The sequence below is a fragment of the Chiloscyllium plagiosum genome, unplaced genomic scaffold (assembly GCF_037043375.1).
Source record: "Chiloscyllium plagiosum isolate Xiang-an unplaced genomic scaffold, Cpla_swu_hap1 HiC_scaffold_42, whole genome shotgun sequence".
NCBI classification, from domain to species: Eukaryota; Metazoa; Chordata; class Chondrichthyes; order Orectolobiformes; family Hemiscylliidae; genus Chiloscyllium; species Chiloscyllium plagiosum.
In genome coordinates, this window is record NW_028270180.1 from 102,269,516 (window position 1) to 102,291,805 (window position 22,290).

The 22,290-nt window shown below is 43.5% G+C and overlaps 1 pseudogene; it reads left to right on the forward strand.

The window, feature by feature from the left end:
- The first annotated feature begins 313 nt into the window (after positions 1-313).
- The window catches only part of LOC148138030 (putative G protein-coupled receptor 139), a 114,350-nt pseudogene continuing 92,373 nt past the window's right edge, over positions 314-22,290 (forward strand).

Below are 22,290 nucleotides of genomic sequence, written 5' to 3' on the forward strand. Positions count from 1 at the left end.
ACTGGACCCTCACCTCCCCCTTCACCACCGTCCACCACCGTGGTTAACTGAGCCTGTTTGTTCAGTGACTGTAATTAATGTCAGTCTCCATGGATTGTGATTCTCCCAGTGGAGACTTGCCATCTTTTAATGATAAATGGGCACCGTTCAATGTGTTATCCCAAAGTAGGAGCCGGAGCATCATTGACAACCCTACCAGAGATCAGCAGCTCCAGATAGAGAAGGGAGGAGAGATCATAATCCGAGAACATTAGACTAGAATGTTTCAACAATAGAACAGAATCTGAGAACATTGGACTGGAATGTTCCAACAATGGATCAGAATCTGAGGACATTAGACGGGAATATTCCAACAATGGACAGGGGTTTATCCGATTATGTTTGGTTTCTTTCTACATATTATGATCGGTTGTCATTATATTCAAGGATCGATTATGTCCTTCGGATTATTCAATAGTTTTACAATCCTCTTCTATCTATCGTTGGTGTTCCTGATAAGTCTCACCATCCAGATATGCTTTTTCTATAAACCAGTTATGACTGCGTTTCTGTTCTCTCATGTAGTCTTCATTTCTTGCCACTATAATTCTTCATGTTGAGTCTCTGAATTCAGATCTTCACTCTGCAGACCACTACTAACTGCATCACGGAACATGTTCAATTACTGTCTCCCTCCTTGATTCTGGCAGTGTTACTCATGGGTCTGTTTGTTGACGTACTCACTTTCAGATGTGAACCATCGTCTCACTGCCCTTGTTATTTAAATATTGGGAGTGTGGAGGTCATTGCCCTCCATTACGTTTACAAACTCCTTTTCCTTCATGGGACTCCATCCCATCCCTGGCCAATTTCTTTTTTTAAAATTCATTTCTGGGACTTGAGCTGACCAGCATTAATAGCACATTCCGATTTGCCCTGAGAAGGTCATTATGAGCTGCCGTCTTGAATCGCTGCAGTCTTCTTGCTGTGGATTGCCATTAGTAGGGAATTCCACGATCCTGACCGTACGGGCGGGGGTATGAGAAGCTGAAGAAAGCCATCTGAAGTGCATATGAGCTTGTGCCAGAAGCCAACAGACAGTATTTCAGGAATCTAAAATAGCATCCCTGGTTAAATGTACATTGAGTTTGAAAAAATCAAACAAAGTAATTTTGAAAGGTGGATAAGGGCATTAAAATCAGAGCAAACCTACGGCACTATTAAAGAGATTTTTACTTGTGAGAAGTTCAAAAATTCACTTCCTGCAGTCGTGAGAACTAGTGTGGAACAGCAGAGAGTTAAAATGGCACGACTAGAAGCTGAAATGGCTGATGATTATCAGTTGGTCCATAAATCAAAGTTTGGCATCTGTGAGGGATTGAGAAGAATGTGCAAGATCTTCTTAAAACATATACCTGTGAGAGTAAGGTTGACTGGCGTAGGCCAGGAGTAGGAGGTAAAGAGGTGACAACATTAAGAGGTACAGAAGCATGTAATTCTTTTATGTTGAGACATAAGGAGATACGTCAATCAGAAGGACTATGAGAGAGATGAGAAGTGCTCCATTATGTAACGTGTGGTTGGAGTGCCCGCTGAAACCATCAACAAAAATATTTCTCAATTGGGAAGGTGGCCTTGAGCTTGGTGTTGGCGTTGCAACGTTTCATTATTTACATTGCCAGTAACATGCCTGAACAAAATCTATATACTGATCATAATTTCTACAAGTTTTTGGACAAATTTAGAGAGAATACTTCCAGTCCATTCAGATAGATGTTACTATTGTTGCCATCCAATTTGGAAGTTATACACGTGAAAGGACGAGAAACTTTACTTGCTGCCAAGTTGTCGAGACTTGAATGAAGAAAGACAGAGGCAGTCTGTGGCAGGAGTAAACTGACTGAAATAGAATGGAGTTGTGAATGTTTGCATGCTTCGTGTCAATATCATATATATGTATTGTATTCTATTAATAGAGTAAGAATAAGGGGCTTAAAATGAAGCTACAGTATTATCTTGATGTTCAATTTTTTCAAAGGGGGAGGTTTGATGATACTGTCACTTTAAAAAGATTATTTTTTTCTTGGTCGTTTTTGAAGACAGGTCTTAAAGGCAGAGTTGCAGAACAGCCACCTGAAAACGTCTGAAGTAAATATCTGAGGAGGCCTTTAGGTTTTATTAAAACGATGGGAACAATGAAAGGGCAGCGGTCAGCTCTCCCAGACAAGGTCTACTCGTTTTGTTTTTAGCTGCAGCATTCAGCGGCTGCTTGGGGTCCCAGTAGGGTTGCAAGCTTCAATACATGATCCCCAGCTGCTCTTCTCTCTGAGAACTCTTCTAATGCAGTTTCTTTCTGGATTGGAAAACTGCACGTAAGAATCTGTATTTGAGTTTTTCTTTGTGCCAAGCGGTGTTTACCAAGAAGGTATGAGTTCCAACATATAAACTAACCCAACTATTCTTTTCTTTGATTGAATTTTAACTAAAGCATTTGAATACATTATATTTTGCTTCACACTTCATATCTACGGTTACAATAAGGAAAGGTTTGGGCTGGAACAACCTTCTAAAAATATTTTACGGGGATCTCTTCTGATCCCTAACTCTCGTAGCTCAGGGGCTTCTGACTGACTCCTGTTATTGAAAAGTTAGTGGAGCTGCTGGGGATAGTTTGCTGGAGGTTGTGCTGTGACCCACCTCAGACATTCAGGGAGACCTGAGGATTTGCTGACCCAACTCTGGATGCAGCATGGGGACTGGAGTTACAGCATCTGGGTCTGTAACATGAACAACAAATGGAGCAGAGGCTGCAGAGAGGGGAAGCTCTGAAACCACGGAGTGAGTGTGTGTGGGGAAAGGGATATGCTGTATCCACCCCGGATTCTCCAGGAACAGCTTCCCAAGCTCCACTTAAACCAGGAGCAGAGTGTGAGGGGACCCTGTGAGCGATGTCACGTCCTTCAACACGACCTGCAGCATCATACCGGGAGAGGACGGTCCTGCCAATGGCTGTTAGGGTCACAGTTGTATTCAGCTTCTATGATCCGGAACTTTCCAGGCAGGAGTTGGTGACATATCCATCATCTCCCAGGTTGTCGACATCACTGGTAACGTTCTGTCAAACTGATTTAGACTGATTTATCAGGAGTCCCTGCTTCCTGTTTGATAACCAGTCCTCCCCTATTCCTGTGTAACACATTCTAAGGGCTAAATAAGAACAAGGAACATCAGTCAGTAATCCATCCCCTCGAGTAGGCTCCACCATTGAATACAATCATGGCTGATATCATTGCGGCCCCTGTTCCATTTTCCTCCCATCTCCATCCTGAAACTCTGGTCTCTTGTTGTAGCTTGCAGCACATGAAAAAATATCCACTCCACATCTACACTTTCAATTACTTTTAGCATTTTACAGACGTTAATGAGATCTCCTTTCACTATTATAAACTTGAGAGTATAGACCTGGACTGCTCAATTTCTTTTCATAAGACAAAGCCCTCATCTCTGCAATCAATCTAATGAACCTCTTCTGAATTAACTCCAATGCAAATGCGTCCTTCCGCAAGTCAGGGCACTCAAACTATAATCCAGTTGCAGCCTCACTAATGTCTTGAATAGCTACAGCAACACTCCCTACTTTTCTACTCTATCCTTTTACAAATAAAAACTGAAACAACGCTTGCCTTTCCCAGTTCTTGCTGTACCTGCATGCAGGTTTTCTGTGATATACACGTAAACACACTGACCCCTCTGCACTTGAACACTTTGAAGTTTCTCTCCATTTAGATAATAATTTGCCTTTCTATTTTGCTGAACAAATTGATAAATCTCATAGTTGCCCACTTTAATTTTCATTGCCAAGTGTTAGCCCATTCACCCAACCTATCCATATTCACTTTTAAACCTCTTTTATCTTCATTCCGGAGTAATTTCCCACCGACGCTAGTGTCATCTGAAAAATTGGCTATAGTATTTTCTATCCTGTCAATATTGATGACAAACAGTTAAGTCATGAGTACTGAAATCTGTGGCACACCACAAGTTACATTTGCCAAAAGAAAATGACACATTTATTCCACCTGACAGCATTTAGTTGGTTCACCAATCCACCATCCAAGCTAATAAATTACTCCCAAACCCATGTTGTCTGATCTTACTGCTTACACTTGAGAGAAGCAATATATCCAAACCCTTCTGGAAGACCAGATATATTCCATCTCCATAATTCCCACTATCCACCATGTTTATGATATCTTTAAATAGCTGAAGTAAACAATTCAAACACGATTTAGCCTTCGTAAAAAACATGTTGACTCTGACGGATTGTGGTTTAACTTTGCAAATGTCCTGAACAATGGATTCTAACAACTTGCCTTACCTTACTCTAGTTTATCGTTACACTTTACTCCCTAATGTATACAGTTATTATAAGTTCTTCCTTTTCGAAAACCTTTACGTTTTCTTTGAATTCCTGTTTAACAGGCACAAGACTTTAAGAAATCTGCTCCAATTGCTGTGTAAGAGCCATGTGTGGCTGAATGGATTCGTTAGCCTGCTGGTATACAAACCCGACAGAGTGACGTCTTTCTGGTGTTCTCATGTTGTCGTCTCCAAGGCCAGAATGACCTTCTCCCGTTGATGTGTGAGAGGTTTCGGGGATTATGGAATCATCATGTTGCTGTGTAACAGCTCGAGGGGCTGATGGGTCTTCTCATATTCCTCCATAACAGGCTGGAGATACTGAACGGTCACCTCACGCATCCTTGAGATGGACCGAGGGAGTGATTGGTCTTCTCCTGTTCCCTTACAACAGACACATGTCTGAATTACCTCCACCTTTCTCATAAGAAACGTCTCAGATAGATTGTATCTTTATCCAATTCACTTGCAACAGTCTCAGTGAGGCTGAATGGCATCCTGTTATCCCAGTGTAACAATCTCCAGACACTGTGTGGCCTCTTCCAGTTCGTATGTATCAGACTTGACAGAGCTGAATGGACTAATCCTGTTGCTATGTAATAGGATAGTGGTCCTTTATGGCCTACTCTGGGTCCAGTGTTATAGGCTCGAGGGGTTGATTGGCCTCCTCCTGTAACTGCATATCAGGCTCCAGGGTCTGAATAGCTTCGTCATGTTCTGGTGTAACAGTGTTGAAGGCCTGAATATCCTTCTGTTGTTCCTCTGTAATAGGCTGGAGAATGGCATGGATTTCTCCATTATGTGTTTTTTGGCTCCTGTTGCTGACTCCTTCTGGTCATCTATGTTGAAGTAAGATCATCTTTCATTCTTGTAAAGTCCAATGTGTATTGGATCAACCTGACCATCCTTTTCTGATAACCTAACACCTTCATGACACGAATCAGTTGAGGGAACCATCTCAGAACTGCTTCCAATGTAACAATGTAACAATATCAGTGAGGAGATCAAATCTGTACACACTACTCCAGATGTGATTTCACTAAGATCCTGTACAGCAGTAGCGACACTTTACCAGCCTGCTGTAAGGTTCCCACCCAGGTTACAGCAGTCTCAGCTGGCTGGGAAAATACACAGCATTTTGTTGAAAGATCATTGTCCTTCTCTTCTCCACCAGCATAACGGGAGATCTGGAGAAAAGTTCATAATAAAGCTTGAGAAGATCGTAAATGATGTGGTGAGATGATTTCTACCATTAGTCTCCCCAGGACCAACTTCACTGAGATTTCACTGAATTCTGAAAGGTGGACCTCAGAAACAGCAATGAGATGCAAACATTGATGGGAGTTATATATTAAAGTGAAAGCAGCAATACAAATATTGGGCGTGTTATAAACCAGGAAATGGGATATACACGTTTATGGGTACTACAGTAATAATGTACTATTTAAATTATATCTAAGCTGTGTCAACTCAACTGAATGCTATTGCTGGGAAAAATGGATTTCATGAGCATGCGAGAGATGGCTTGCATAAACATTACTTCGAGCACCGAGCTCGAGATCAGGTTACTTAAGAATTGGTGTTGGATGATCAGAAGAGCTAATTGAAAACTTGCTGTAAATGACCTTTTGGGAACAGTGATGCAACTTTTTATTTGAGATTAGATTCCATACAATATGGAAACAGGCCTCTCGGGCAAAAAAGTCCACATCAACCCTCCAAAGAGTAATCCACTCAGACCGGTTTCTCTCTGATTAATGCACCTACCGCTATTGGCAGTTTAGAATGGTCAATTCACTTGACCTGCACATCTTTGGACTGTGGGAGGGAACCGGAGTACCCGGAGAAAACCCACGCAGACACGTGGAGAATGTGCAAACTCCACACACCAGGGAGTCGTCCGAGACTGGAATCAAATAGGGGTCCCTGTTGTTGTTAGGCTGCATTTCTCGACAATGAAGCACGGTGCTGCCTCTATTGGTTTTCTGATGTTTGTTACACAACTGTTTTTATTTTAGTTGAAGTGATGATTATGAATCTGAGTCATGCAAGCCATGAAGGTGTGAGCAGAAAGTAGGGACTGCAGATGTTGGAGGTCAGAGTCGAAGAATGTGCTGCTGGAAAATCACAGCTGGTCAGGCAGCATATTAGTGGCATTAGCCCTTCATCAGGAATGAGGCTTGTGGGCCAAGGGAGGTGAGAGATAAATGGGAGGGGGGTATGGCGGGGGGAGGAAGCCTGGAATGTGAAAGGAAGATGAAGGAGGGGTTGAAAGTGATAGGTGATGATGGGAGACAGAACGCCTCTTCTACTGCAACCATTAAACCCAATGTGGTCTTCTCTACATTTGCACGACAGGACGTCAACTTGTGGATTGTTTCAGAGACCATCTCTGGTACAGCCACACTGGCCAACCTCACCACCTTGTGGCTAAGGACTTTAACTCCTGCTCGCACTCCACAAAGGACATGCAGGTCCTGGGCGTCAGCCATCGTCAAACTCTAACCACCTGAGTAATGGGGGAAGAACACTTCATTTTCCGCCATGGAACCCTTCAACCACAGGGGATCAATGTGGATTTCACCAGTTTCCCCATTTCCCCAAATCCCACCTTATCCCAGTCCAACCTTCCAACTCGGCACCGCCACCTACAATGTTCCTACGTGTCCATCTTCCTCCCCACCTTTTCAATCCAAACTCATCTCCGACCTATCACTTTCACACACTCCACCTCATCTACCTATTAGATCAAAGGCAGCAGCTTAGAAAAATGCGAAGTGTAGTAGTAAGCCAGCAGATTCAGAGAAATGTAGGAGCCAGCAAAGGAGGACCAAGAAACTGAGAAAAAAAATCAAAAGAGAAAAAAGCATGCAAACAAAAAACAACGTCAAACTGCTATAAAGCTTCTAACAATGTATGGAACAAAAATAAAAACAAGATCAAACGTGGAACAGTGAGTGTGCGGACAGGGTAATTTATTGTAAAAAACAGAGACATTACAGGGAAAAGAAACAGTTTCATTGTGTCTGTCTTCATGGAAGAATATCCAGAAATTCTCCCAGAAATACCAAGTGACCATGGGACTTGTGTAAGTAAAGTCTAAGATTATTCATATCAGTGATGAGGTAGCATTTGAAAAGACAGCTGGATTGAGTGTTGATAAATCTGACAGACCAGATTTACTTCATACAAAATTTCAGTGGAAGCAACAATAGTCATATTGGTTGCATTACGGATTTTCACGTTATTTTCCGACACATTCCGAAAAGACCATAAGTGGCAAACAATTTTTTGGATAGGTTTGAAGATGATTCTTGTCGACATCAGCAATGCAGAACCAATGGATAACGTATATTTCGATATTCAGGAGCATTTTTTAAAGAACTCACACACTAATATCATAACTAAAGTTAAAGCGAAAGGTATTGGGCAGAACATAGCAAATGGGAAAGTAAAATTAGGTTGCTGAGACAAAACTGAGAGTATTGTGTGCTGTTGTGCAGTCTCCATCTAAAACAGAATATACTGAGTACAGAGGAACTGCAAAAGGCATTCTCCAGATTAATCCCTAAAATGGCAAGATTGTCTGACTGGGAAACTCAGCCTGTGATCTCGAGTTTCAAATAATGAGAGGTGATCGTCGTGAATCTTAGAAAATTAGAAACATCGAGGGGACTGAATAACAGAGGGACGTGGAAAACTGCAAGCAGGCGCGATTAGGGAGAATCCCATGATAGTCTCCACAGACAACAAGAGAACAGAATAATCAGTGGACAGTTAATGTTCATCAGAAACCAAGGGGGCAATCTGTGTGTGAAGCTGGAGAACATTGAGGGATTGTGACATGAGAGCTTCACATCTGTTTTACTTGGGAGAAGGAGGAGGCAGGGACAGAATTCGAGAAGATGGATGGGGAAGCTCTTGAACAGATTGATGTAAAATGCGAGCAGGAATTTGAGGCTTTTGCTGGTAGACTGATGGCCAGGTCTGAATGAATTGTAACACAGGCTGCTGTTGGAGTCAAGGGAGGAAAGACCCTGAATGAAAAATTGAATTTGGAGCTGACCATAGGGGAGGTGCCAAAGGACTGGAGAACAGCTAATGCGATTCCACGTCACAGTAAGGATGGTAGAGATAGACCAGGGAACTATAGACAAGCAAGTATTAGATCACTGTTATGGAAACTACTGGAGAAAATAGGGAAGGAGAAAATTGAGCTCCAATCAGAGTGGCAAGGCTTGGTCAGGGATAATCATCTTGACTTCAACAGAGGTAAGTCACATGTAATTAATTTGAATTAGTTTGAGGAGGCTGCTTAATTAGTTTTGCAGCAAGGCCTTTGACAAGGCTCCACATGTGAAAGTGAAACATAATGTAAAATTTCAAGAAATCAAGGATAACTTGACAATTTACAACGAAAACTGTCTTAGTGGCAGGAGACAGAGGGTGGTGGAGAAGGCTGTTTGTGTGACTGTAGACCAGTGTCCCTGTACCACAGAGATCAGTGCTGCATCCCTGTTATTTGTGGAATTCATAAATGGTGCAGATGTGAAGGGGGGTGGTGGTGGTGGTTAAGAGGATGAGGTGGAGGTTGTGATACGTAAATTTGTGTTTGCCCGGTTGGTTGGTAGTGAGGAGGAAGGTCTTATCTTACAGAAAGTACAGATAGGTGGATCAATTGCAGATGGAATACAAACCTGATAAATATGAGGCGATGCAGTTTGGAAGAAGGAACCATACAGGGAGGACTCAATGAATGGCAGCACACGAGGAAGCTCAGAGGGTGCTTCTGCACCCATCCCTGAATGTGACTGGACAGGGTAATAGGTTAGGTAAGAAGTGGACCTTGGATGGATCATTCATTAATCGGGGCGTAGATTATAAGAGCTATAAAGGGCTTTGGTTCGGCCAAGATGGAGTACTGTGTGCAATTCTGGGAACCACATTACAGGAAGGCCGTGAGGGGGTGCAGAGGAGATTCACCAGGAGGTTCCCTGGGATGGAGCATATCATCTATGGAGAGAGTCTGGGCAAGCTCGGGTTGTTTAGTTTGGAACAGAGAAGGCTGAGCGGGATGTGATTCAGAAGGATAAGATTATGAAGCTCATGGACAGGGTGGATAGACAGTAGCTGTTCCTTTTAGTCAGAGGGTCAAGAACAAGGGAGCGCACTTTTACAGTGAAGAGTTTGAAGTTTAGTGAGAATGTAAAGATTTTTTTTTCACCCAGAGGATGCTGGGGTCAGGAATTTACTTCCTGAGAGGAGAGTTATCACGGGTATCCTCACAACCATTAAAAAGTGCTTGAACGAACACTTGTAAGTATCATAACATTCCCGGCTATGGGCCTGGTGTAGATCGTGCTGTATTTCTGATAGTATAAAATTAATGGAGCTGAAGTAATGATTATAGACAACACTAAAATACATTAATGAAATGGGAATTATGTTTGAGAAACAGACTGGGAGGCAAAAGAAAGAGAAGCACTGTATGTAAAACATTTGGATTTTCAGAAAAAAAGTTTGGTAAAGCTCCAAACCCAGTTTGCAAAATTAAATCTTAGTGGATTGGGGCAAATATATGGCGATGTTTCTAGAATGGGACAGCAGGCAAGAAAGAGCGATTAGAAATAAACAGACTCGTCAAGCAACAGCCTGACAATGTCTGTAAGGTATGATTCTGTGAGTATGACTAAGTCCCAGTCACCCCATCACCTTCCCTGGATATCTCCTGTCTCACCAGCAGGACAGGCACAGCAGAAGTGGTGGCACAGTGTGATACAGTTGGAAGGGAATTGCTCTGGGAGTCCTCAACAGTGATTCCGTATCCCACGAAGTCTCATGGCGTTAGTTTACACATTGGAAAGGAAACCTCCTGCTGATTACCATGTACCAGCCTCTCTCAACTGATGAATCAGTACTCCTCCATGCTGACCAACACTTGGAGGAAGCACTGAGGGTGACAAGGGAGAAAAATGTACTCTGATTGGGGGATTTCAATGTCCACCACCAAGAGTGACTCGGCAGCAGCATTACTGGTCGAGCTGGCCGGGTCCTAAAGGATATAACTGCTAGACTGGGTCTGTGGCAGTTGGTGAAGGAACCAATAAGAGGAAAATACATACTTGACCAAATCCTTACTAATCTGCCAGTTGCAGAAGAATCTGCCCATGACGGTATCAGTAAGAGTGACCACCGCAGAGACGTTGCAGAGACAAAGCCACACCTTCACATTGAGAATAACCTCCATCATTTTCAGTGGCACTATCACGGTGCCAAATATGACAGACTTAAACAGATCTAGCAGCTCAAGTCTGGGTTTCCATAAGGTGCTGTGGGTCAGCAATAGCAGCAGAATTGTACTCCCGCACAACCTCATGGCCTGGCATACCCCCTCACAACAATTACCATCAAGCCAGAGAATCAACCTTGGATCAATAGCGAGTGCAGGATGGCAGGAGCAGCACAAGGCATAACTGAAAATGAGGTGTCAATCTGGTGAAGCCACCAACCAGGACAACGTGTGTGCCAATTGGCATAAGCAGTAACTGATAGACAGACCTAAGTGATTACACAAGCAACGGTTCAGATATAAGCTCTGCAGTCCTTCCACTTCTAGTTGAGAATAGTTATGGACAATTAAACAAGTCATTGGAGGAGGAGATTCTACACGTATCCCCATCCTTACTGATGGAAGGGCCCAGCACTTCAGTGTAAAATATAAGGCCGATGCATTCGCAACAATCCTCAGTCAGAAATGAATGTATATTATCCATCTCAGCCCCTTCTAGTGGTCCTCAGCAATTCAGTTTCCAGTCATCAGTCAATTTGATTCATTCCACGCGAATCCAGAAATGGTTGGAGACATTGGATACTCCAAAGGGGACACATGCTGATGACATTCTGGCATTAGTACTGAAAACTTGTGCTTAGAACTTGTCACTGCCCTAGCTAATCTGTCCCAATATCGTTACAACAATGACATTTGCCCGATTAAGTGGAAAATTACCCAAGTATTTCCAATACATAAAAAGCAGGACAAATCCAATTCAGCCAATTACCACCCCATCAGTCTACTCTCGATCATCAGTAAAGTGGTGGAAGGTCTCAGTGCTTTCAAGCAGCACCTCCTCAGCAATTACCTGGCCAATGACGCCCAGTGTGGGCTGCCCCAGGGCCACTTAGCTCCTGACCTCATTACCTAGGTTCAAACATGAACACAAGAGCTGAATTCCAGAGGTGGGGTGAGAGTGACAGCTCTTTAAAACAAGGCTGCCTTCGACCAAGTGTGGCATCAAAGGGTGTTAGCAAAACTGGAATCAATGGGTACCAGGGCAAAACTCCCCGCTGGTTAGAATCATACCTGACACGTAGAAAGATTGTTATGGTTGACAAAAGTGAGTCAACTCACCTTCAGGACAAATCTGTAGGAGTCCCTCGGGCAGTGGCCTAGGCCCAAACATCTTCAGGGCTGCTTCAGCAATGACTTTCCCTCTATTATAAGGTCAGAAGTGGTCGCCAATGATTGTACCATGTTCAGCAACATTTGTGGCTCCTCAGATACTGAAGCAGTCCATGTCCAAATGCAACAAGATCTGGACAGTATCCAGGCTGACAAGTGGCAAGTAATATTCAGGCCACACAAATGCCAGCCCCTGACCATAACCACTAAAATACAATCTAACCACTGCCCCTTGGCATTCAATGGTGTTACTATTACTGAATCCACAGTGGGCTGCAGCGGTTCAACAAGGCAGCTCGCCACCACCCTCTCAAGGGCAACAATGGACAGGCAATAAATGCTGGCCCAGCCAGTCACACCCAGATTCACGACATACATGAATTGAAAAATAACATTTTTTTTGACTGAGGAAGGTTGCTGAGGTATCACAGGGATCGGTGCTCAGGCCCCAGCTGTTCACAATACCCATTAAACATTTGGTTGAGGGAATCAAATACAATATATCCCAACCTGCTGACAGAACTAAAGGGTGTTGGATTGTGAGTGGGTGAGGAGGTTGTAATAAAGCTTCAAGGTGACTAAGGCAAGTGGAGTGAATGGGCAAATACGTGGCAGATGGAGAGCAAGGTGGGTAGAAGTGACGGTGTGCCCTTTGATGGGAACAAGAGATTCGCAGCCTATCGTTTGAAAAGAAATTGTTTGAAGCATGCTGATCTACAAAGGGACGCATGCTCCTTTTTGTTGTTTCCTTCTGCGTGGCCCTCCGAGGTCCCTGCAGCACAGTGAGATCTGAACCCAGAAGGCAACCCTAGGAATGGAATTGGCACGCTGCCCAGTGTATGTAGATCCATCAAGTGGGGAGCTGTGACATTGCAAAGGATCTGGATCTCCCTGTACACCAGTCACTGAAAGCGATATTGCAGGAACAGAAAGCAGTTAGGAATACCAATGAAGTGCTGACCTTCATTTCAGGGTGATTTGAATCCAGGAGTAAGGGTGTCTTACTGCAGCTGTACAGGCCCTTGATGAGACCCCATCTCGAACATTGTGCAGTATTGTGTGCAGTTTTGGTCTCCTTACCTAATAGAGGGCAAACCTGACATTAAGGGAGTGCAGCGAAGGATGACCACATTGATCTCTGGGATGACAGGCTTGTTGTGGGAGCAGTGTTTGGGGCAACTGGGCTTGTATTCCATGAGCTTTAGGAAAATGAGTGGTGATCTCAGTGGGATATATAACACTCTGACAAGGTGAGATAGATCGGAAGCAGGGATGTTAATTCCCCAGGTTGTGGTGCCTAAAACAAGTGGCCACAGTATTAGATGCAGACAGGTCATTCTGCTTTGATATGAGAAAAAAATGTCTGCACTCAGAGACTGGTGAACCTGGAGAATGCGCTTGAACCTGGAAACCAAGACACTGAATATAAATGCGGATTTAGGTACAGCAAAGGGATGGTTGGAGAGCATGAGTACGGTGTGGAAATAAAGGGCCAGCCATCATTATATTGAATTGGGTAGCAAACTCGATGGACCAAAGGAACTACTGCACTTCCTATATTATAGCTTCCCAAGATTAATCATATTAACGGATATATTCATTGTTTGGGATAAGTGCATTGTGGAGATGTTTGAAAATGAACGACAATGAGGAAGGCTCAATGTGTCCTTTCCCGATGTTTCTGTGCAGTCTGTGGGAAAACTCTGTAAATGTTGTCACAAGCTCTCAGATGCTGAAAATGTGTTGTTGGAAAAGCGCAGCAGGTCAGGCAGCATCCAATGAGCAGGAGAATCAACGTTTCGGGCATGAGCCCTTTTTCAGGAATGTTCCTGAAGAAGGGCTCAAGCCCGAAACGTCAATTCTCCTGCTCCTTGGATGCTGCCTGACCTGCTGCGCGTCTCCAGAAACACATTCTCAGCTCCCATCTCCAGCATCTGCAGTCCTCACGTTCTCCTACAAGCTCTCAGATGTTAGGAATAAGGTTTCTGCAGGATCAACAGGACTGTGTTTCCTGTTCTCTTTTCCGATACCGAGACTGGTGCTGGGTGTTCTGTCCAGGTTAATCCTTTAAGAACTCGAAGCAGTTTGATACAATAGAGTGTCTTGCTTGGCCGATTCAGAGACCATTGAAGCGTTTATCACATGTCTATGCGTCTGAAGTCACGTTTAGGCCAGACCAGTAAAGCACGGGAAACTCACTTCCTGAAAGTCCATTGGGCAAGCAAATTGGTGTTTACAATCGCCATTGACTTCAAGGTCACTGTTACTGACGCCAGATTTTGCATATTAATATTTTATCAATTGTTGTTAACTTCCATCAGCTGCCAGAGCATTATCCTGGTCTGGATTAGTAATCCAGTGACATTTCCACAACAGCACCATCTCCACATTGGGACCTATCGGAAACCACACTGAGCATGTTATTTCTGTGCTGCTTGACAGCTCTGTCAAAAAGAACTCCCACCAATGTGACTATCGTGATTGGACTGAGGGGGTGGTAATTGGTCAGATTGTAATTATTCTCCTCTTAGGGGACCGGACATAGCTGAATAATTTTCCACATTGTCAGGGAGATGTCAGAGTTGGAGCTGGAATGAAACAGCTTCCCCAGGGACACGGCTTGTTGTGCAGCACAAGTCTTCAGTCCTATTGCAGGAATTGGGTCAGGGCCCATTGTCTTTGTCGTATCTACGGTGTTCAGCTGTTTCTTCATGTCACGGGCAGCAAATAGAATTGGTTGAAGACTGGCATCATGACGAGAGTGAGGTGGATCATCAACTCCACACTTCAGGCTGAGAATGGTGCAGATACTACATCCTTGTGTTTTACACTGATGTACAGGGCAGTTCTGTTATGCAGTATGGGGATATTTATGGAATCCCCTCCTCCTGTGATTTGTTTAATTGTCCATCACCATTTATGACTGAATGTAGCAGGACTGCAGAGCTTCGATCAGATCTGTTGATCAAGTGTGGTTGCTTTAATGTGTTAGCATCAGGTTTCGGTTCACATGGTTCTGACCCTGACATGTTCACCCACAGTCCTTACTGAAACATATGTCGTGTTGATGGTAATGGCAGACTGAGGAGATTATCCCTGGGCAAAAATGTTGTGGTTGATAGCTGTTCTGCTTCTCCTGCCGCTGTTGTCTATAGCACTACATAAATACGCAGTTTTGAGCTGCAATATCTGCATTGTAATTCTGCTGTCTGTCCCTTGGTTCACATCGAGACCCGTTCACCCATCAGCCCTGTACTCAGTGATCTACTCTGGTCTCTGATGTGGAAATACTTCTATTTACATATTCTCATTCTGCTGAGGGTCGTTCCCCGGGTCATGCTTCCAATCTGACACATTCTACAAAACCAATTAACTAATTTTAATCCAATTGTTTAATTAATCTGCATCCTTTTTTCCCTTGAGTAATACCATCTTCTGTGTTTAAAATTAAAGTCTTTCCCTCTGTTTCTCTCCCTGACCATGCTTAAGAGCTCTGTAGTGTTAGTGATGCCAGCCTTATGTAGTTTCAGAGCCAATGAATTCTCTGGATTCCCAATCATCTTCACCACATTGTATGTTTCCTCTTTTGGTTTGATGCCTTATCACTCATGGCTGCGTTGTCCTCCCATGAGTATGTTTCATCTCCTTTGGGATGAATTCCTGATATCCTCCGAATTATCCCCAGAAACTCCTGCCATTGCTGCTCCATGGTCTTTCCTGCTCGGCTCCCCTACCAATTAACTCTAGCCAGCTCCTCCCACGTGTCATTGTAGTTACATTGTTCAATTATAATCACATTACATCAAGAAGAGGGCAATAGATATAAACCAAAAGAAGGAGTTTTGAGAGAAGGGGTGTGACGAATAATTGGTAAATTTCTTAACTAGATACAAAGAGAGAAAGAGAGAGAGGATATAGATGAGGAAATGTGAAAAATGAGAAAACTTGATTTTTGAAAATTTTAGATATATATCCCTCAATATTTTGGCAATGCCTGTGTGCTGTGGTCCTTTGTATAGTCCGTGTACAACAGAGCAATGTGTTCAAATGCTGGGTCTGATGGCAGAATCTTTATCTCCACTGATATGACAGACACTAACTTTGGAAAGAACCCAACAGGCCAATATATTGAATTCCCGGTAGAAATGGGATTAACTGAAATAAATTGGGATACCAGAAGCAAGAATTTATAACACACATCCTGAAAAGAGTCAGGGATTAGAGTCGAGAATTCCAGAAAAGGAGGGAACATTGAGAGAAGGGGAACATATCACTTTAGATGAGCATCAAATAATGTTTTATAAATTTTATACAGGGACAGACCACTATAAACACCGGACGAGACATCAAAGAAGCGCTTCGCAGGAGGCTCCCAAGCACTGATGATGTCGCCTAGCCAGGGGACGAAACGTTTGCAACAAAAACTTCCAGCTCGGCGAACAGAACCACAACAAATTTTATACATCAGGTGCATCATTTTTCGATAACTGTGTCTCCGCTGTTCATTTAGACTGTTGTACGCATATGAAAAAATGTTTCTTATCTGCACACACATTGATTAAACAGTATATATAAAATCATTTTTCCGCCATTGAAATGGTCCTATTATCGTGTTACCAGGATAAATGAACACCAACTGGCCACCAAAATACACGACCCAGTATCGCTATGTTCCATACATACAGACAAAGAAGGGCACCACTTTGATTGGGACAACACACACACATACTAAGACACACAAGGACGTTCTTAGAGGAATGGCATTCAACCAGAAGTCATCAATAGACGCATCAATTTAGATGCTACCCACCTTCTCTTCTAAAAAGAAAAGAACCGGAAATGACATCACCCACCTTAAGAAACCAAGATCTCGAAATATAGAGGTGGGACATACCACCAGCACTTCAGCAGAGACTCTCACCGACGATGTTACCTAGTCATAGTGACGAAACGTCTGAAGACAAACCTTCAAGCTCAGCAAGCTAACTTGCATACATAGAAATTGACATTTTTTGTTTATTAGTGGAATTTGGGAGTTCTCTCTCACTCACTTTTAACAGACTACGAGGTGAGGTGAGTTTTTTTTGGGTGTGTGGTTTCAATTAACAGAGGGGTTCAATATTAATGTCACAACCATATTGTTGTAGGCAGCACGGTGGCACAGTGGTTAGCACTGCTGCCTCACAGCGCCTGAGACCCGGGTTCAATTCCCGCCTTAGGCGACTGACTGTGTGGAGTTTCCACGTTCTCCCCGTGGCTGCGTGGGTTTCCTCCAGGTGCTCCGGTTTCCTCCCACAGTCCAAAGATGTGCAGGTCAGGTGAATTGGCCATGCTAAATTGCCCGCAGTGTTAGATAAGGGGTGAATGTAGGGGCATGGGTGGGTTGCGCTTCGGCGGGGTGGTGTGGACTTGTTGGGCCGAAGGGCCTGTTTCCACGCTGTAATGAAATGTAAAAAAACAGTTTGGGGCCTTGCCGTATGGGATTTGGACAGAATTAAACAGAAATGGGATACAAATGGTCCCAGCAAATTCCAACACGTGGCAATTAGTGACCTAATCTTCAAATAAAACCGGTGGGAAAATTCATTTAATTTTGTTAATTTGTGATTGGTTAAATTAAAAGTGAGAGAAATGGCTTTTAACATTTCTGAAGAGGTTCCCAAATTTTCTAAGGAAGATTAAAAAGACAGAAGGACATATTTTTAGAATTAGCAAATAGGTTGGAATTTGGTTTAACGAGGGACAAAAGAAAAGTTGAAGTTGTAATAGAGTCGGTCAAGAACTTGGATGTGTTAGAGAAACAGGCATCTGCAGTAGAGTTAGAAAAAACTTAAATTGCATACATGCCAACTGGAGTTAGAAGATGAAAAAAGACACGGAAACGGAGAGAGAAGAAAGAGAAAGGGAAAGAGAGGGAAAAAAAGAGAATTTAAAATTCAGAAGTTTTGAATTAGAAAAGAAAGTTAAATTAACAGGATGGAGATGAAGGGAGAACGGAGGGACGTATACAGCTATGTTAATACATTGCCATTTTTCGGTGAGAAAAATGTCAAAATCTGTTTTTATTTCATTTGTAAAGAAAAGGCTCAGCAGATGGTGTGTTCAGTGAACTTGTGGGTAATGCTAGTTCAGACTAAGATGGTGGGCACAGCTAGTGAGGTATGTGCAGCGCTGTCAGATGAGGGTTCAAGAGATTATGCAGATGCGAAACTAGCTACTTTGAGTGGTTATGCATTGGTGCTAGAAGAATATAGACAAAGGTTAGGAAATAAATAGATGGAACCAAGTCAGACTTATGTTGCATTTGAAAGAATTAAACTCAGACATTTTGATAGATAGGTGCTGGCCTTAAAAATAGCTAAGACCTGTGAGGCCCGATGGGAGATTATTCTGCTAGAGGAGTTTAAAGTCTCAATCCAGAGATGGCAAGAATTCATGTGAATGAAAGAAATTTCAACAAGTGAGAAGCGCGGTAGAAATGGCAGGTAAATATGAATTGGTGCATGTGATGAAATTTAGCTTCAGGGAGGATTTTCATCCTGTGAGGGATAGAAATTGAGAGAAGGGGCGATCCTACACTACAAAGCAAACAATAGAGCACACTGGTAATAGTTTACCACACGTGAAAAAATAAGCCCAAAGGGATTGAAAGGTACTGAAAGGCCTCACGTGTTCTCACTGTAAGCGAGTGAAACACATAAAATTACAGTGCCGATGGTTTAAGAAGGGCACTGGGAAAAAAGTGTTTTCACTGCAGTAAGCTGGGACACAGTGCTGGGCGTTGAAGGAAGACACTTTGGAAAAAGATGTGTAGAAGAGGCTAAGCCAGTGGCATTAGTGAAACTGGTAAAGGAGACCCCAAGTCGAAGCAAGGAGCTGCAGGAGAATGCACAACCTTGGCAGGGGCTGGGTATGGAGGCAGTGCCTGATCTCTGAAAGAATTCACCTTTGTGGATAAAGTTTACTCAGAAAGAACATGGGAAGAAGGACAAGAAGTAATGATTTTGTGAGATGCAGGATCTGTTCAGTCTCCAAAAGTTGAGAAGCGAGACACTGAAAAGCACAACAGATCAGGCAGCATGCGAAGAGCAGGACAATCGACATATCAGGCATAAACCCATCGTCCGAAATGTGTGTGTGTGTGGGGGGGGGGGGGGGACAAGGGGGCTGAAAGATAAATAGGAGGGTAGGAGCTGGGCTGGCGGGAGGGTCACTGGGAAGGCGATAGGAAGCTGTAGGTAGGAGTGATAGTGATATGTCGGAAGGTAGGATGGACTGGATAGGTGGGAAGGAAGTTGAACAATTAAGACAGTGCAAGAGGGCAGTGCGAATTTGAATGGTTGGATCTGGGATGAGGTTGGGGAGGGGAGATTTGGAAATTGGTGAAGTCGATGTTGATGCTGTATAGTTTGAAAGCTCCAGTTGTCCTACCACCTATCCACTTCACCCTCCTCTCCGACCTTTCACCATCACACCCCACCTGCATCTACCTATCGCTTTCCAAGCTACCTCCCACCCAGCTCCACCCCCACGCTCCTATTTATTTCCACGCCCCTTCCCCCTCCTTTAGCTCCCACTTTCCTGATGAAGGACTAGTGCCTGAAACGTCAACTCTCCTTCCCCTTGGATGCTGCCGACCTGCTGTGCTTTTCCAGCCTCTCACTTTCCAATTCTGATCCCTAGCATCTGTCAGTCCTCACTTTCTCTCGGTCTCTAATAGTAAGAGATGGAAGAACTTTCACTCTTCTTGACACGGTACTCAACAGCGTGATAAGTTGTGGAATGGGGACAGAAATTAAGCATTCCCTTGTGTAACATCAGGATGGAGTGCCAAATCAAGGTTGGGGAAGTAACAGTTGTTGTGGTTCTGTTCGCTGAGCTGGAAGTTTTTGTTGCAAACGTTTCGTCCCCTGGCTAGGCGACATCATCAGTGCTTGGGAGCCTCCTGCGAAGCGCTTCTTTGATGTTTCCTCCGGTGTTTATAGTGGTCTGTCCCTGCCGCTTCCGGTTGTCAGTTTCAGCTGTCTGCTGTAGTGGTTGGTATATTGGGTCCAGGTCGAAGTGTTTGTTGAAGGAGTTTGTGGATGAATGCCATGCCTCTAGGAATTCCCTGTCTGGCTTGCCCTATGATAGTAGTGTTGTCCCAGTCGAATTCACGTTGCTTGTTGTCTGCGTCTGTGGCTACTAAGGATAGCTGGTCGTGTCGTTTCGTGGCTAGTTGATGTTCATGTATGCGGATTGTTAGCTGTCTTCCTGTTTGTCCTATACAGTGTTTTGTGCAGTCCTTGCATGGTATTTTGTACACTACATTAGTTTTGCTCATGTTGGGTATCGGGTCCTTCGTTCTGGTGAGTTGTTGTCTGAGCGTGGCTGTTGGTTTGTGTGCCGTTATGAGTCCTAGGGGTCGCAGTAGTCCGGCTGTCAGTTCTGAGATGCTCCTGATGTATGATAGTGTGGCTAGTCCTTTGGTTGTGGTATGTCCTCGTTCCGTGGTCTTTCTTTTAGGCATCTGTTGATGAAGTTGCGCGGGTATCCGTTTTTGGCGAATACCTTGTATAGGTGTTCCTGTTCTTCTTTTTGCAGTTCTGGTGTACTGCAGTGTGTTGTGGCCCTTTTGAATAGTGTCTTGATGCAGCTTCATTTGTGTGTGTTGGGGTGGTTACTTTCATAGTTTAGTACTTGGTCTGTGCGTGTGGCTTTCCTGTATACCCTTGTAGTGAATTCTCCGTTCGGTGTTCTCTGTACCATCACGTCTAGGAATGGGAGTTGGCTATCCTTTTTTTCTTCTCTCGTGAATCGGATTCCTGTGAGTGTGGCGTTGATGATCCGGTGTGTTTTTTCTATTTCCGTGTTTTTAATGATTACAAACGTGTCATCGACATATCTGACCCAGAGTTTGGGTTGAATTTGTGGTAGGACTGTTTGTTCTAACCTTTGCATAACTGCATCTGCTATAGGTCCCGAGATTGGTGATCCCATGGGTGTTCCGTTGATTTGTTCGTATATCTGGTTGTTGAATGTGAAGTGTGTTGTGAGGCACAAGTCCAGTAGTTTAAGTATGCCGTCTTTGTTGATAGGTTCAGCATCCTGTTTTCTGTTCTGTATGTCCAGTAGGTTGGCTATTGTTTCTCTGGCTAGGTAACAGTGACAGTGAGTAACAGAGTTTCAGTTCCAGGAATACAGTTTGCTCTTGGGAACGATTTAGCAGGATTCAAGTTGGGAGAAACACGCCTTGTGGTGGAGAAGGCAAAGGAAGTCGAGGGAACTAGGTAGTTAAAATAAAAATACCCAGGAATTTTTGCAGACTGTGTAGTAACAAGATCCCACTTTCATAGGTTATTGCAGGAAGGAAAAACGAAAGAAAAGGCCAAAGGAGTTGATGTTCAGTTAACTGACACTCTGTTTGATGTCACGGTGCTGGAAACAAAACCTGAACAGACAGAGGGTCAGGCAGAGGTGTTTAGTCCTGAAAGGCTAATAGACTTACAATAGATTTATCTTCATACACATACGCACACACATACACATGCACACACACTGAAAAGAAATCAGAATATATTATCGAACGTTCTTAATTTAAAGATAGAATACTTAAATTAAAATGGAGACCACGACAGGTTAGTGCAGAAGGGAAATTGGGTCGAAGTGCGCCAGATTGTGTTACCGGTAGCACATGAACTAACTGCAGGCGGTCACCTAGGTGTACAGAAGACTCAGGCTAAGGTACAGAAGCATTTCTAGTGGCCTGGAATGCACAAGGACGTGGTTAGTTTTTGTTTTACATGTCATACATACCAAATGGTAGGTAAGTCACAGGCAGTAATAAAACCAGCACCTTTGTTGCCAATTCCTGCATTCGAAGAATCTTTCACGTGGCTTATGATCAATTGTGTCGCTCCTCTTTCTAAAATAAAAGTGGAAAACAATATTTGCTGTCTATAAGGGATGTGTCTATCAGATTTCCAGAGGCAAAAAGGGAGGTGGAGGAGTTGGTCGCTTTTTTTTCTCACTGTTCCCTACCCAGAGAGATTCAGTCAGACCAAGTGTCTCATTTTACTGCTCAGCTGTTTTACGAAGTCATAGATAGCTCAGATATACAGCACATCAAATCAGGTGCGGCCCATCCTGAATCCCTGGGACCCTTGGAAATTTAGCATCAGACACTGAAGACCGTGTTAACAGCGTACTGTCAGGATTACCCAAATTATTGGGTTAAAGGTGCTCCATTATATTGTTTGCTATTAGAGATGTCCCATATAAATCTACTCAGTTTACTTCCTTTGAGTTAACATTCGTACATGAAGTGAGAGGTCCTTTGAAGTTAGTTAAATATAAACTGACAAGACCAAAGTCGGAGATCTCACAGTTGGATTATGTAGGTGAGGTGAGGGAGAGATTAGATGGAGTAGGTGAGTTAGCTAAACAGCAGCTGA